Below are 12,912 nucleotides of genomic sequence, written 5' to 3' on the forward strand. Positions count from 1 at the left end.
CAAGGGATGTATTTTTCTGTCTTAAGTGAGTGGAAAACCCTGGAAGTTACACAAATCAATGTGATGTGTGTTTTGCACTGTAGGTAGATTATATTTATGCATAAAGCATCAGACATGAATTTCGCAGTCTTTGGCTATGAAAACAAATGAGGCATATGAGCCAGGATTTTTGGCTGATGTTATTGTGAAACAAAGTGTCAGTTTTGCCTTCTCAACATCATTTATGTGAAAATGGTTTAAATTGCCAAAGATAAATTAAGGGTTTTTGGCCAAGTTTTTCTACTGCAAATCTGTTTCTCTACCATGATGGAGGCATGGATTTTGCTTTTAACCTGCTATATTATTCCACATAAGAGGTGATATTAATCAGCTTTTGAAAGAAGTTTTGCTTTCTTTGTTGGCTTTTCATTCTGCAGTCTATTAATATCTTTACTCTTTCTAGTCTTGGGTATCTTTTTCTGGTGTGTTACTGTGAATGCTTAAAAGGATTCTGGCCTTTCTGGTACTAGGTTCAGTCCTGCCTTTTGTTTCTTCTGTGTAAGTATGACTTCTGTGAGATAGCTTTCATTTCGTATCTCTCAGCTGGGCTTGCCTTGATCTGTAGGGCTGGGTACCTGGGTGCCAAAACTCAGTGCGTAGTGCTGCTTCTGCTACACCTGTGGCATCTCTCCTGGCTCTGCTTGCCCCTCCCAGGGAGTCAGAAAAAGGGCAGCCTGCCCCACCACCCTTTGCTAACCTGCCACGAGCTCAGCTGATGAATTGCATAAGCACAGTGTGTGAAATCAGTGTCGAAGGGAAAGCATGGGGTGGGGGGAGCACAGGGTAAGTTGCTGCACATTTATGGTTTTGTTCTTATTTGGTGTTTTTTGGTGTTTTATGTTGGAGGGGAGTTTGAGAAAACTTAGCAAACAGGTAGTTCTTAACTTCACTGGTGTTACGTGCTTTCTTAGGGGTCAGGGAAGTGCAGACCTGTGCTTGGTTTGGTCACTGCTGGGTTTGAATTATAAGCATGACCTGAGGGTTACGTGCACGATGAATCCCCTTCAGTGGGGAGGGAGGTACAAAGAGATCGAATCTGTCTGATCTACACCTCATTTTGTAACTGAGTAACTAGATTAGCTTCTTTTTACATCGTACCTTGCTCTTGCCCAGTGTTCACACATAACCTGTAGTTATGGGTGGTCTATATTACTGATGACTTGGTTAAATGTAGCTGTCACTTTCATAAAATGTCTTGATGTGTTACAGAGCTGATGACAGCTTTGCAGAGAATGTGAAATTCCCTTATATACGTTGTTTATGTGGCTTTTTGACTTATCGTGTAATAAGTCTCTGGGGACCAGCATGTGTAAGAACCCCTTTCTCTTCCTCTTTGATACCTTTCCTTTTGTGATTAGAAAAATTACTCGAGTTACTGGAGTTCTTCTCACATTAAGAGACTGTTATTGGCAACACATTTACATGGGAACTTCGTACTTTGGACGTGCTGAATTTGCCCAGACCTCTGTTTACTGTAGAGCACAGTGCAAATCACTCATGCCTAGGCATCTTCTGAACAGCGGGGATCATTGTAATTTGTGTGCTAAGAAATGAATTTTGCAGCTGGCTTGTGTTTTGTCTTTCGGAGAGTTCACTGAACAGTTTCTAGCTGCCTTCTTGTGTTTGTAAATTTACACCGGAAGTGCCTAAAACCATATTTGAGTTTGGTTTTTTTTTTTTCTTTTGCTCCCCTGTGGTACAGATCTGAAGCTACTGGGTTGGAAAACTTTTTGATATTGCAAAGCAATGCAAATATTTAGGGGGCTGTGATACCATAAAATCTATTACAACAATTTGGTATTGTAATGTCTGAATTAAAGTTCAGAGTACCATTTTACATTGACTCCCAAACCTTCTGAAAGCCACAGGAGTCTTTTAGATTTCTTGATGATGTGCTTCCCAGCCTTAAAGATGAGCTTTGAGAGCAATAGCTTGCATAAAATCTGACTACTTTAAGGCACCTCCAGGTGGATGCATAACATTAACATCTGAGAAGCCCAGCGTCTTCTGAAAATCCTGGCTGACAGTGTGGGTTTTGTTTTATTGTTTAATGTTCTTGGGGTTTGGATTTTTGTCTGTAGGCTCCAGCAACTGACACAGTTGAGACCAGAGGATTCACAGCAGCCTGAAAGGCTGTTTAACAGCCCTGTGAGGGAGGCAGGGGTGCATTGGGGTTTGGACCCTCTTTCTCCTCCATGCCCATATCTGTAATCTCCAGCACCAGAGCTTTGGTGGAGCACCTCGTCTGGGTAAAGAAGACTGGATTTACTTTTTTGTTGCTGTGGCACAAGTCAGGCAATGTGTAGTTGAGTGCAAAAACCTGGGGGCATTTTTTTGGATCAGGGGAGATGAGAAATCAGCATGCCAAGAGGACTGATAGGGTTGAGAGATGGAGGATTGTAAGCGGGTGTGGGAAATGGTGGTGTGGAGGGACAGACATGCCACGTGGTGTGGGGGTCTTGCACTCTGTCACATCTCTAGACATGTCCCAGTGAGAAGGAAGGGGTTTATAGCCCCTATGTGCTGTTGGCCTGACTGGAGCAGGTGACAGCTGCCTATGAGAGCATGAGCCAGTGGTATTTAGAAGTAGCAGACACCCATAAGAGGTTTTTTTTCCTCTTAAGTGAAATTTTTCGGGTTCTGTGATAAAATTCTGTTTTGGCTGCTCCCACCTACCTGTCCAGAGCTTTCCATTTGGGTATTTAGCTTCAGAAAGCATTCAAAGGTTGTTTGGGTTTGGGCTCAGAGATCTAGAACTTAAAAACGGGCTGATAGACCGAGATTTGATTTTTGCACGTCCAAAGTGACTTCTGCTACCTGCCCTGAGGTCTGAGGGCAGAAGTAATGCTCTGCCTTAAGAGCCTGTATGTGAATGTGAAAGGTGCCATCCCTTTGCCAAATTGAAGAGTAGATGGTCTGAAGACAGATAGAAATACCAGTAAGGAAAGCTTCCTTTGGGGAGGATCTTCAAAGGTGTTTTGGTAGTGATGGTGATGGTGACAGTCATGATTGAAAAGAATTAATTTAGTTCTGGACACAGTTACCTTTTTGCTTCTTCCTGTGCTTCAGGATTGGGCAGAAAGCTCTAATCTTTGTCTTTTTCCAAACCAGATTCTGCTTTCCAGGCACAGCTGAAGTGTGGGAACTCTGATGCTGAATGGTAGGAGCTTCGTTCTGAAGTGACCGCAAGAGAGTTAGGATGGAGGTGCTTGTGTGACTCTGGGGTTAAGACTGTCCAATTTAACACCCTGTCATGAATCACATTTCCCACTTTCCTTTTGGAGTATCTTCTGCCCTGAAGACAGGGGCATTGAACTTTATATTGCTTGGTGACCATAAATATCTCCTTTCTCAGTGTTTGGGTCTGTGATATGATAGCCAGTTAACAGTTGCATTATTTTAAAATTATCTGCTTTTCCTGAAAGACAAAATGAAGCCTGAATGACCCTCGTAGGTGGTGCCTGGTGTTTGTTACCAAATAAATTGCAGTTGCATCTTCCTGTTTGGGGCTGTTTCCTGTTTTGAATGTGGTGGGGTTGTAGCAAGAGCCTTCTTGACTTTTTTGTTGGTTTACAGATCCTGGAGAGTGGAATTTTAGGCTATTTTGGGCATGGCAAGAACACAGGAGGGAGGCAGAAAATTCCTTTTGCAGTTTGTGGAAAACAGTATAGAAGCTCAGAGCTATATTTCCAGATACTTGGGTTGTGATTGCCTCAAAGTACTAATGAAAAAAATAGGGAAAACTGCTTTTATGGTGAGAAATGATTGGATTGAAATGAAATGAGCGTGTTCAGGAAACTATACCTTAAAACTTTTAGAACAGCCTGGAAAACCCGGATCTTCCCAAATGCTTTCCTTTTTCCTAGCCATTTAGAAAATTGAAGATGCACATAGCATGTGTTAATTTTTATAGAGCAAGACATCTTGGATAAGGTGAGCGGTAGCTTGCTTTTATCCTCCTCTTTGACTTTTCTCAGTTTCTTGCTACAGACCATCTATTTCCTTAATGATGCTCAGACTCTTCTTGGCCTTGCTGCTTCACCCTCTTCCCCGAGGTCATTCTCAAATCATCCATGTTCTCATGACTAAGGATAAACAAATGTGCAGACACATATGAGGGAAGAATGAATGAAATAACTCCAAATCACGCAAACACTGCAGTGCACACATGTTTTTTCCCAGGAAAGATTTGAGAGACTGAGTTTAAGATAACACGTTAGTTATGTTTCTTTATGTCTTTTTGGAAGATGCTCAGATACTGTAGAACAAAGGACCTGCAATAATTCTATTTGTTTAAATATACTTGTACCTTTTACATTTTGCTTTCTTTATGGTTGGCAGACTTGAGATTGTTCTATAACTGCTTGATCTCTTTTCCTGCCCGGGGCAAACATTTTAAATATACTGACAACATATGTAACCCTGTTTGAAACTCATACATTTTTTTCTTATTTAGGAACATGCAAACACCAAGAAAAAGCACCAGCATATTGTAAAAGAGGCTTTCTTGTTAATACGTTGGTCTCTGCAATTGTGAAACCCCTTACAGAATAATCATCTAAAATTTCTGTGACAAAGATTTGCCTCCTTAATGCCAAAGCATTTCCTGGATTTAGTTGTATTTGTCAAGACAGTGGCATTTGTTTTGATTTCAAAGCAGCTCAGTTTTCAGCTGGAAGAAGTCTGAAGCTGTATTTTTGATTGAGGACAAGAACCTGGAAAGCTAGCAATGCGTTCTTCCTTCTGTGGCAGGCTTCTTATAGAAAGCTGCTGAACTGCTCAACTGTTCTGCACCTTGCTGTGGGCTTTAACCATTTGAACTGTTGATGCTCTGGAAATTATTGCTTTGGAAATTAACTAAATTTGGAGATTATTCCATGAAGGTGGTCTCATGCAGACTTTATATCTTTGTTATATAAATATCGAATACAATATTTATATTATATAATATATAAATTATATTAAAAAATATTAAAAATTGATGCTTCATATTTTAAAAATATTTTAGCAATGTAGGATAGTATCTAGAAGAGAAGGATTTTTAAAATTAAAAATGATTCTTTTGAGAGCAGCTTAGAACTTGCTCTTGATATATTTTATGTTCTGGCTTTCAGAAGTCATCATACATTAGTTGTGGTTCTTTTTATTCTCAGCCACTACTGGAGGACTCGATAAATACTTCAGTGCTGGGAGGTGATGAATAAGAACCGGAAAATAAGGGAGAGTGGTTCAAAGAAGCAGCAGGAGTCAAGGAGAGTAAAGGGAACCATCAAATATGCAACAGATACTGATCTGGTAATATTAAAGAAACATGTCTTATGTCATGCAATGTGACTTTATTTTAAAAGGGATTTGAAGTACAGAATTGCAGAGCCTTGAAATTACCAGATTTAGACTTGTTTCACCTAACTGTGTGCTGGAGGCCATGTCTAGACAAGCAGAAGCAGATGGAAAAGATGGGAGCAGTTGTTATTGCAGGACCTTATGATCCCTTGAGGGTTGGAGTACACTTTGTGCAGCTGCAGAGGGGCTTCTGGTGTAGCTTCCTCCAGAAGCAGCCTGGTTTATGTGCACCATTGCTCTCCTGAGAACCAGGATAAGATGATAGTCCCAGCCAACGTGCTGGTAGAGAGTTGGCCTCTGTGTTGTAAGGTGTCTCCAGAGAGGGATACATCTGCAGGGCAGTTCAGCTTTTCTGTCTCTCTTCTTTTGACTATATTTGAAACTTAGGGTCACTAAACTATTTAGGATAGTTTGCATTTGGAGGTTATGTGGAGTAAAGCTGATCAGCTTGAAGAGTAGTAGAAGATTGCTTGTTTTGCTGCAGACTTTGTGGTTCTGTAGTATAACTCTTGTTCTCGGTTGCTGCTTTGACAAAAGATTTGTTGCACACTAAATTTTCTGAAGTTAAGACCATATGCAAATTCACTTAAAAATGCTTCTTCCCCTTCTGAGAAAGGTAGGAGGTCTCATTTTATTTATTTACTCTGCACTTGGTTTGTCGAATGATTGTCTGTTTATCTGGCATCCTTTTTTGGCCTGGATATTCCTCAGGGCACAAAGATGAATCATTCATCTCTGCACAGGGTGAGATGCTTCCGTTTTTTAATGAATAATATTGTGGCAGAACTTGTGCTTTGTTTTTTTCCTTGGGAATTGCTGCTGTGTAGACGATCAACCAAATAGAATGTAGCTGTATAAAAAAAATGAATTGTCCCTTGCTTGTTTTGGAGGATGTCACTGTGGGAGTCACAGTGCTACATGCCATATGCATGCTGTCCATTCAGGATATAACCTTACAGAGGACCATTGCCCCGGATCCCCACACCTGGGGCTCTGTCCCTTTTGGGACTTGGAGGGTCAGTGAATTTCATTCTTTAGTTTTCCCACAGCTTACAAGCAGGGTGTGTTGCCTTATAATAAATAGATAATTAGAGCTTCAGATGTGTTTTATAATTTGTGTGTCTTGTTTATTGTTCCTGATCACTTAGACTTTTTTGTCAGCTTGATAAATGAGCCGTAGAATTGTATAATTGTTGGCCTACACCGTAATTCGTGTGTTATTTGTGCCTTGGACCAAAGGGCTAGGGAAAGAAAATAACAGTCATAAAGGGTTTAAAACAATTGGACTTAAGTCAAACTCTAAACAGTTAATGCTCAAAGGATGCTGGAATAGGAATATATTTGAGGATTTCAAATGCATAGGCTTGCAGCATGGCTAGTTACCTTAAATTTCCTTAAAAGTACCTTAAAATTCAGTTACCTATTACATGCAAATTACACAGAAATTTTGTATGCTACGTGTAGGTTTTTCTAGTGCAAAAGAGATTGATTGCCTGAGTGGATTAATGCCTCTCACATCTGCAAGTCTTAGTTCAGATCAAAAGTGAAATAAGCCATACGTGTTCCGAGCGGACATGTGTGCATGTCATAAATGCTGCTGCACAGCCTGGCCTGGATTGAGAATTAAGAGGGCCAATTTTTTGTAGAAAGGATTCAGGGCTAAAATATTAATGTTTCATAAGAACTATAGATTTAGCCTCAATTATTACTGTTTTTAAATTATTATTTGGATTCATCCCCAAATCATTCTCACTGGAAAATTTTCAGTCGAACTTTTTTTTTTAAATTTTACATGTATGCTACAATTTTGAAGTTGTATAGCCACAGGATTTGAAGGACTGGCGTTGTCTGGCATTTTTCCAGCTAGTCCAGCTGTCTTCAGAGGAACTGAGTAAGTTGGCAAAGTATGGTGTGGTTTCATTTGTTAAATCCAGCAGAGAGGATAGAAACGGGCAGTAGCCATGGTGAGAGCTTTATTGTGTGAGTCCTTTCTGTCATTTCATCTTGATCTCCTAAAATTCTCTCTTCTTCGTGGGTTTCCCTTTTATTTTTCGTGCCAGGTTTCCTGAGGTTATTACTCTGCTACCTTATTACTCAGAAGCTGCTTGGGGGAGTGTGAGCTCCTGTTGCATCTTTCTCAGGTATTTGTGTTGCTCTGAGATGTCCTTCTGCAAAAATACACAGACTTTGTCCTGAGGGTCTCTGGCTGCAGGAATGGCCTCTGAGCATCCTCTGGGAAGGCAGGAGCAGCCTCCTCATCTTTTAGTCGTAATGTGATAGGGTGTCTGAGACTTGATAAGACCACCGGCAAGTGTGGGACTGGGGCTCTCAGGTGCTTATTTGACATGGCTTACTGGAAGTATGGATGAACAAATACAAAGATTAAAGCAAGCAGTGAGCTGCAGGTATGGACACTTCAGCAAACACAGCTGAGGAAAATCAATTTTTCACAAATGAAAGAGGAGGGAGAAAATCAATAGGGAAGGGACTGTTATTTTCAATTTAAAGCCAGAAGAGTTAGGAGTTGATCTCAGAGTTCATGCATTCCTGTTCTCATTCACATGTTGCACGGCTCTGTTATTGGGAGAACTGTATACTGTGTTGTATAGAGATCATTAAATATAAATGTCTGAAAGAATGTGAAATGCTCCCCATCCTTATTTATTTATTTATGTGTCTTATCTACATGCAGACACTCTGTAGTTAACTCTTGTGGATACTAACTCCCTGTGTGAAGTATTGGAGTGCGTCAAGCTTTGTGGGCTGTGAAGTCCACCAGCCTTTTCCTAGTGCATGTTTTGACAATATTTAAAGCACACAAATCAGACTGTAGTTATTGATCTGTGTTTGTTTCTTTTTAACAGACTGTGATTCCATCTGGCTACCTGATGGTGTGAGTGCCCCACAAAAACATAACCAATATTTTAAGTAGAAATACAGAACTTGACTTTGCAGTACTATCTCCATGAGGTCTAGTAAATATGACGTGAGTGGACAGAGCCAGGTGGGGTGCAAAGGACCCTCTTGTCTCATCTTGGTGCAGCCTGCTGTAATGGCAGGGCAGAGTGCCAGTTTTTGATGTTAAAAACAGAAGCAAAACAGTGTTTTTGGCTGATTCCTGTTGCTAGATTCCACATTGCCAAACACATGTCTACTAGCTTTAACTGTGTGAGAGCCATGCTACCTTGCAAATGCCCTTGCCTGGGAGCTAGGAGGCAAACCCACGCGCTGATGCAAAGACTTTCTTTACTAATGCTCTGCTCGCTTACAGGCAGGCACTAGGTAGGTCTTGGCTCCACTGGCAACTCAGGAAAGCAAGCAGAAGTGATCATTAGGAAGGTAGTACCAAGTTCACGAATGATCTGCAAAACTGCACATCTCTATTTCTCTTCAATCTGTGGTAACTATTTCTTCTGGTATATATTTTTTAACTTAAGTGGATTAATGTTTCTGCTGTGTATAACTCCAGCTATGCCAAACTAAAAGTCTGTTGGGAGAAGCACCTGCACCCACTAAAGGCTTAGAGGTTCTGTAAAGGTGAATGGGAGAAATAACGGTCTTGTATCAGAAATAACTGACTTGTATCAGTTAATTTCTTTGCAAGAGCAGCTTACTGCTTGAGTGCAAGTGTACCAAAAGCAGTTCTGCTGAAGAATATTCAAGTGCCTGTATTTATTTATGTGTGTACATACATGTATGTACATACATGTGTATATATATGTATTTGTATGTACTCATACATGAATATGTATAGTGTATGTATAAAGATATGAAATACCACAGTAAGGGAAGGTGACCTAGGCTTATTTCATTTAACACCTGATGGAGGAACTGTGCTCAGGTGTAGTCAGCACAATGTTCCTGCTGTGGTCAAGGGAAAGGTAAAAAGCCCTTCTGATCTTGGGTGGGTTGTGATTACCTCTAGAGATGCCTGTCCCCATGTAAATTGTATGTAGGGAGAGTCTACATTATCTTATGTCCCCATCTGGGTACTTTGATTAGATGCCTAACACTAGGGGGAGACAGACGTAGACCGTGATGGCAAAAAATAACGTAAACGATAGGATTTTTTAAATTGTCTGAATGACTGAGACAAATAAATGTGACTCTGGTTCTCAATGGGATGTGTCTGAATGGCCAATATGCTCTTAAAAATGTCTCTAAAGCTAGTACATAAAGACTTCTGAACTAAACGAGTAAGAAACATACAAATTACAAATTAATTACCATGTGAGACCATGTTCCTGTGTTCCAGGAACTCCATCAAAAACCCGATACCCTAACGTTGCTTCATCATAGGTTGCTACATACTCACATATGTTGGGATTTGAGTGCATTATCCTTCCCTAACAGGAATATCTTATCTGAAGGGAGGGTAACCACTGGCTGGAGCAGTTTCAGCAGCAGTGGGCAGCATCTTCTTCAGCGATGGAGCCTGGAGGAGGAGATGTGATTGAAACCCGCGGTTGTCTACACATTGTGTCGCTTCGTGGAGAGTGGTGGGAATTGCAGTTCAATCCTGTGTTTTTTCCTTGGCAGTTTCTTGAGGCTGTGCATGTTTTTTATCCCTGCAACTTCTGATATGAAGTGAAGCTGGTGCATCTGAAGAGAAAAGGTTATTGCAGGAAGAATCCTTGCCATGCAGTTTGAGGAAAAGTTTTGTTACCATTCTGAAAGTTTTTTTTCACTGGACTGAAGAAAGATAAGAGAGACAAACAGAGGGAAAAAAAAAGAATCATAGTTGTTTATGTTGGGAAAGACCTTTGAGATCATTGAGTCTGACTGTAATTCTCCATGGATACTCAGACTAAAATTTTTAGGGATTTCTTGTAATTATTATATACGTATGCACCTGCATGGGGAAACAGCCAGAGAAGTTGGAAGAAACCAAGATACTTGCTAGCTGGAGAACAGAAAATACAGAATGACTGAGAATGCCTCTCCACTTCTAGTTGAAGTTAGTAGCGGAGAAAATAAAACTAGCCCCAGGCTTTAAAAGCAATCCAGAGCTTTAACTGGCCACTGTCAGGTAGGGATTGGAGAAAGCAGGAACATCTCTGGGATGGTATGGATCTTTCTTGCTGAAGATTTGACTCCTTCCACTGAGGTTGATGCAGTTGCCAACAACTTAGTGTTTTCAAAAAAATTGTCCTTCAAGTAAAGCAGAAACCTGTATGGAGAGAAGGCTCCCATGCTTCTGCAGAGCTGGAGCATGGGTACAGTAAATGTTACTTCCTTTTTCTGTCTTGCCACTGGTTTGCTAAAATCCAGAATAGCTATAAATTTTGATATCATGAAAGTACTCTTACGAGTCCTGTCACCATTTTATTATGCTTATAAATACAAGACGTTGCCAGATACGTACATTGTAGAAGTAAGGAAAGCACGAGCATTACCGCTGAGTAACTTGAAATTTTGTATTTTTCTGAATATTTTCATCCTGTCATTTCTTTAAACACATTTTTCATCTTTTTCCGTATCTGACTCATCCTTGTTCTAGTGTCTTATATTTGTCTGATGGTTTCTTTTTATGGCTCATGCACCTTTTTGTGTCTCTTTCCATTCTGGTCTCTTGCTCATGAGTATGCATATGCAAGATGCTCTTGCTATTTAAAAACATTTAAAATCAATAGATACGGCTTGTCTCGATAACTTCATTTTACTTCCTGATTGTGGTTAAGTCGATCAGCTTTCTGATCCAACCATTTCTGTAATAGTAGAAGCAGGAAAAAAACCCACTACACTCAACAAACAACAGCTAAAAGGCCATTGTTTCATCAGAGGAGTATTTGGAAGTTTCTTAAAATACTTAAAATTTTCCAAACCGAAAGAGCGATAGAAATGTGCACCATTTCTTTTGTGTTTCCTCTCTCTGTCACTCACTCAGTTCTTCCTCCTTTTGCCCACTATTTTTTACTTTGTTCTCTTTCTCATGTTTATCCTTTTAGTGCTGTTTTCCCTTACTTTGTCCTTCCTTTTTCTTTCCTGGGAAGAGGTTATACTGCTGCTGTTCCTCCTGTCCCTAAAGGTAACTGCTACCACTTGCTATCTCCTCCTCTTTGTTTCTCTTCTGTTAGTGGAAGACTTGGAGGAGATGACTCTGCTCTTGCGCAGCTGTATTCCTTGTTGCAAGGCTAATGGGCTTGGTCTGTTCATCATCATCTTCCAGGGTGAAAGTTTGTGACTGCCTAAATTCTACTGAAAACCAGTGTATCCTGAACTGCTGATGAAATTATTGCCCCAGTGGCTGTTTTTGGAGCTCCAGAGAAGGATCTGGTCTAATTGCAGAGAAAGGCAAGGCCACCTAGTGTCTGCCAGTGGTGGTAATCCAAGGTATGCATGGGGCTGGACTTGAATGAGGAATTTAGCAACTTTCTTCAGCAAATATCCAAATGCATGAAATGGATATGGGAAGGTGGGACCACCTTCACCTTAAGTGCGTGACTGGTCATGCTGTCCCATGCTTCTCAGTGCCTCTGGAAGAGTAAATCTATTATTCCTGGCTGGGAGGAGCTAATATCAATCCCACTGACCTGGGAGGAGCAGTTTAGTCCTCTCTGCATCTTCTGATGCCTGTGTAAAGTGGCGCCAACCCCATGTTATTGCTACTTTGTTTTAGCCTAGAAGACTGAAATTGTCAACTCTTTTTAAGTGAATAATGTTTGTTCTTTCTATGTGGGAACCACAGATCTGGTACCTTGTACAGAGGATTTGGGTTTAAGATCAGCCTCTTTTTGGGGCATTAGGACTTTGCTGATCCTGTTCAGCTCTTGAAAGTGTGGGTGAAGGCTTTGATGCTTCTGTGAGATGCTTCTCTCTTCCCATGCATAAAATCCCCATCATGGGCTTCTGAGTGCTGGAGCTCAAGGATCAGATGCTTGTGAGCTTGAAGCTGTGGTGGGGAATGTGTGGACACTGCTGTGTACTGGATCTGGTCTTCAGGTTTGTTTGTGTGTGTCAGATAATGCCCAGCTTCCACAAACTGAGTAACTGCCTTCCAAACATCAGAGTTTATGTTGTTCTGATATTAGAAGGTAGTTGGGATTATGAATAGCTAACTGGTGGAAAAAAATCATTTTGACAAAGTCAAAATGAAGCAGTTTGATTTGTAGTTTGAAGGGTACTTCATTGCAAAAAGATGGGGGAAGAAAAGAGAAAGCTTTTAAAATAAAGCTGAGATAAGCACTGTCAGTGAAAGGACCTTAAAAAGGTTGCATCCAGCAGTCATAAAGATAGGACATTTGTGGAAGCAATTGTAGATAATGGTTTACCTTGAACTATCCATGTCTTTTTATATTGTTACAATAAAGGTTTTTGATAATATTAAGTAGCTGAAAATCCATATTTCTTTTACTGTCTATAGTTAAATATGTCCACTGGAAATCCCTGTTATTAGGGACTGATAAGTCTCAGCTGTAAAAATGTGTTCTGAGCAGAAATTTAGCATAGAATATCTCAACAAAAATAAAGTCACTTCAGTTATAAATTACCTACTGCCTGTAGAAAACAAGTTAACAGGACTGGAGAAGA

General features: G+C 40.4%; 2 protein-coding genes across 7 annotated transcripts in view; both read left to right on the top strand.

The window, feature by feature from the left end:
* Nucleotides 1-12,912, top strand: part of TBC1D4 (TBC1 domain family member 4) — a 556,453-nt gene that overhangs the window by 483,854 nt on the left and 59,687 nt on the right. The gene's annotated exons all lie outside the window — the stretch shown is intronic.
* KLF12 (KLF transcription factor 12) overlaps nucleotides 1-12,912 on the top strand; it is a 235,860-nt gene that overhangs the window by 34,437 nt on the left and 188,511 nt on the right. Inside the window, exon 1 of one of the 6 annotated variants that reach the window (XM_051780498.1) lies at nucleotides 806-822. The exons of the other annotated variants lie outside the window; for them this stretch is intronic. The gene's annotated coding sequence lies outside the window, so the exon portion shown is untranslated. Of the gene's footprint in view, nucleotides 1-805; nucleotides 823-12,912 lie in introns of those variants that run through there. 6 annotated transcript variants of the gene reach the window in all.

This window comes from Manacus candei, unplaced genomic scaffold, assembly GCF_025592945.1.
Source record: "Manacus candei isolate 608988 ecotype Guabito, Panama unplaced genomic scaffold, ASM2559294v1 h1tg000014l, whole genome shotgun sequence".
Classification (NCBI taxonomy): domain Eukaryota; kingdom Metazoa; phylum Chordata; class Aves; order Passeriformes; family Pipridae; genus Manacus; species Manacus candei.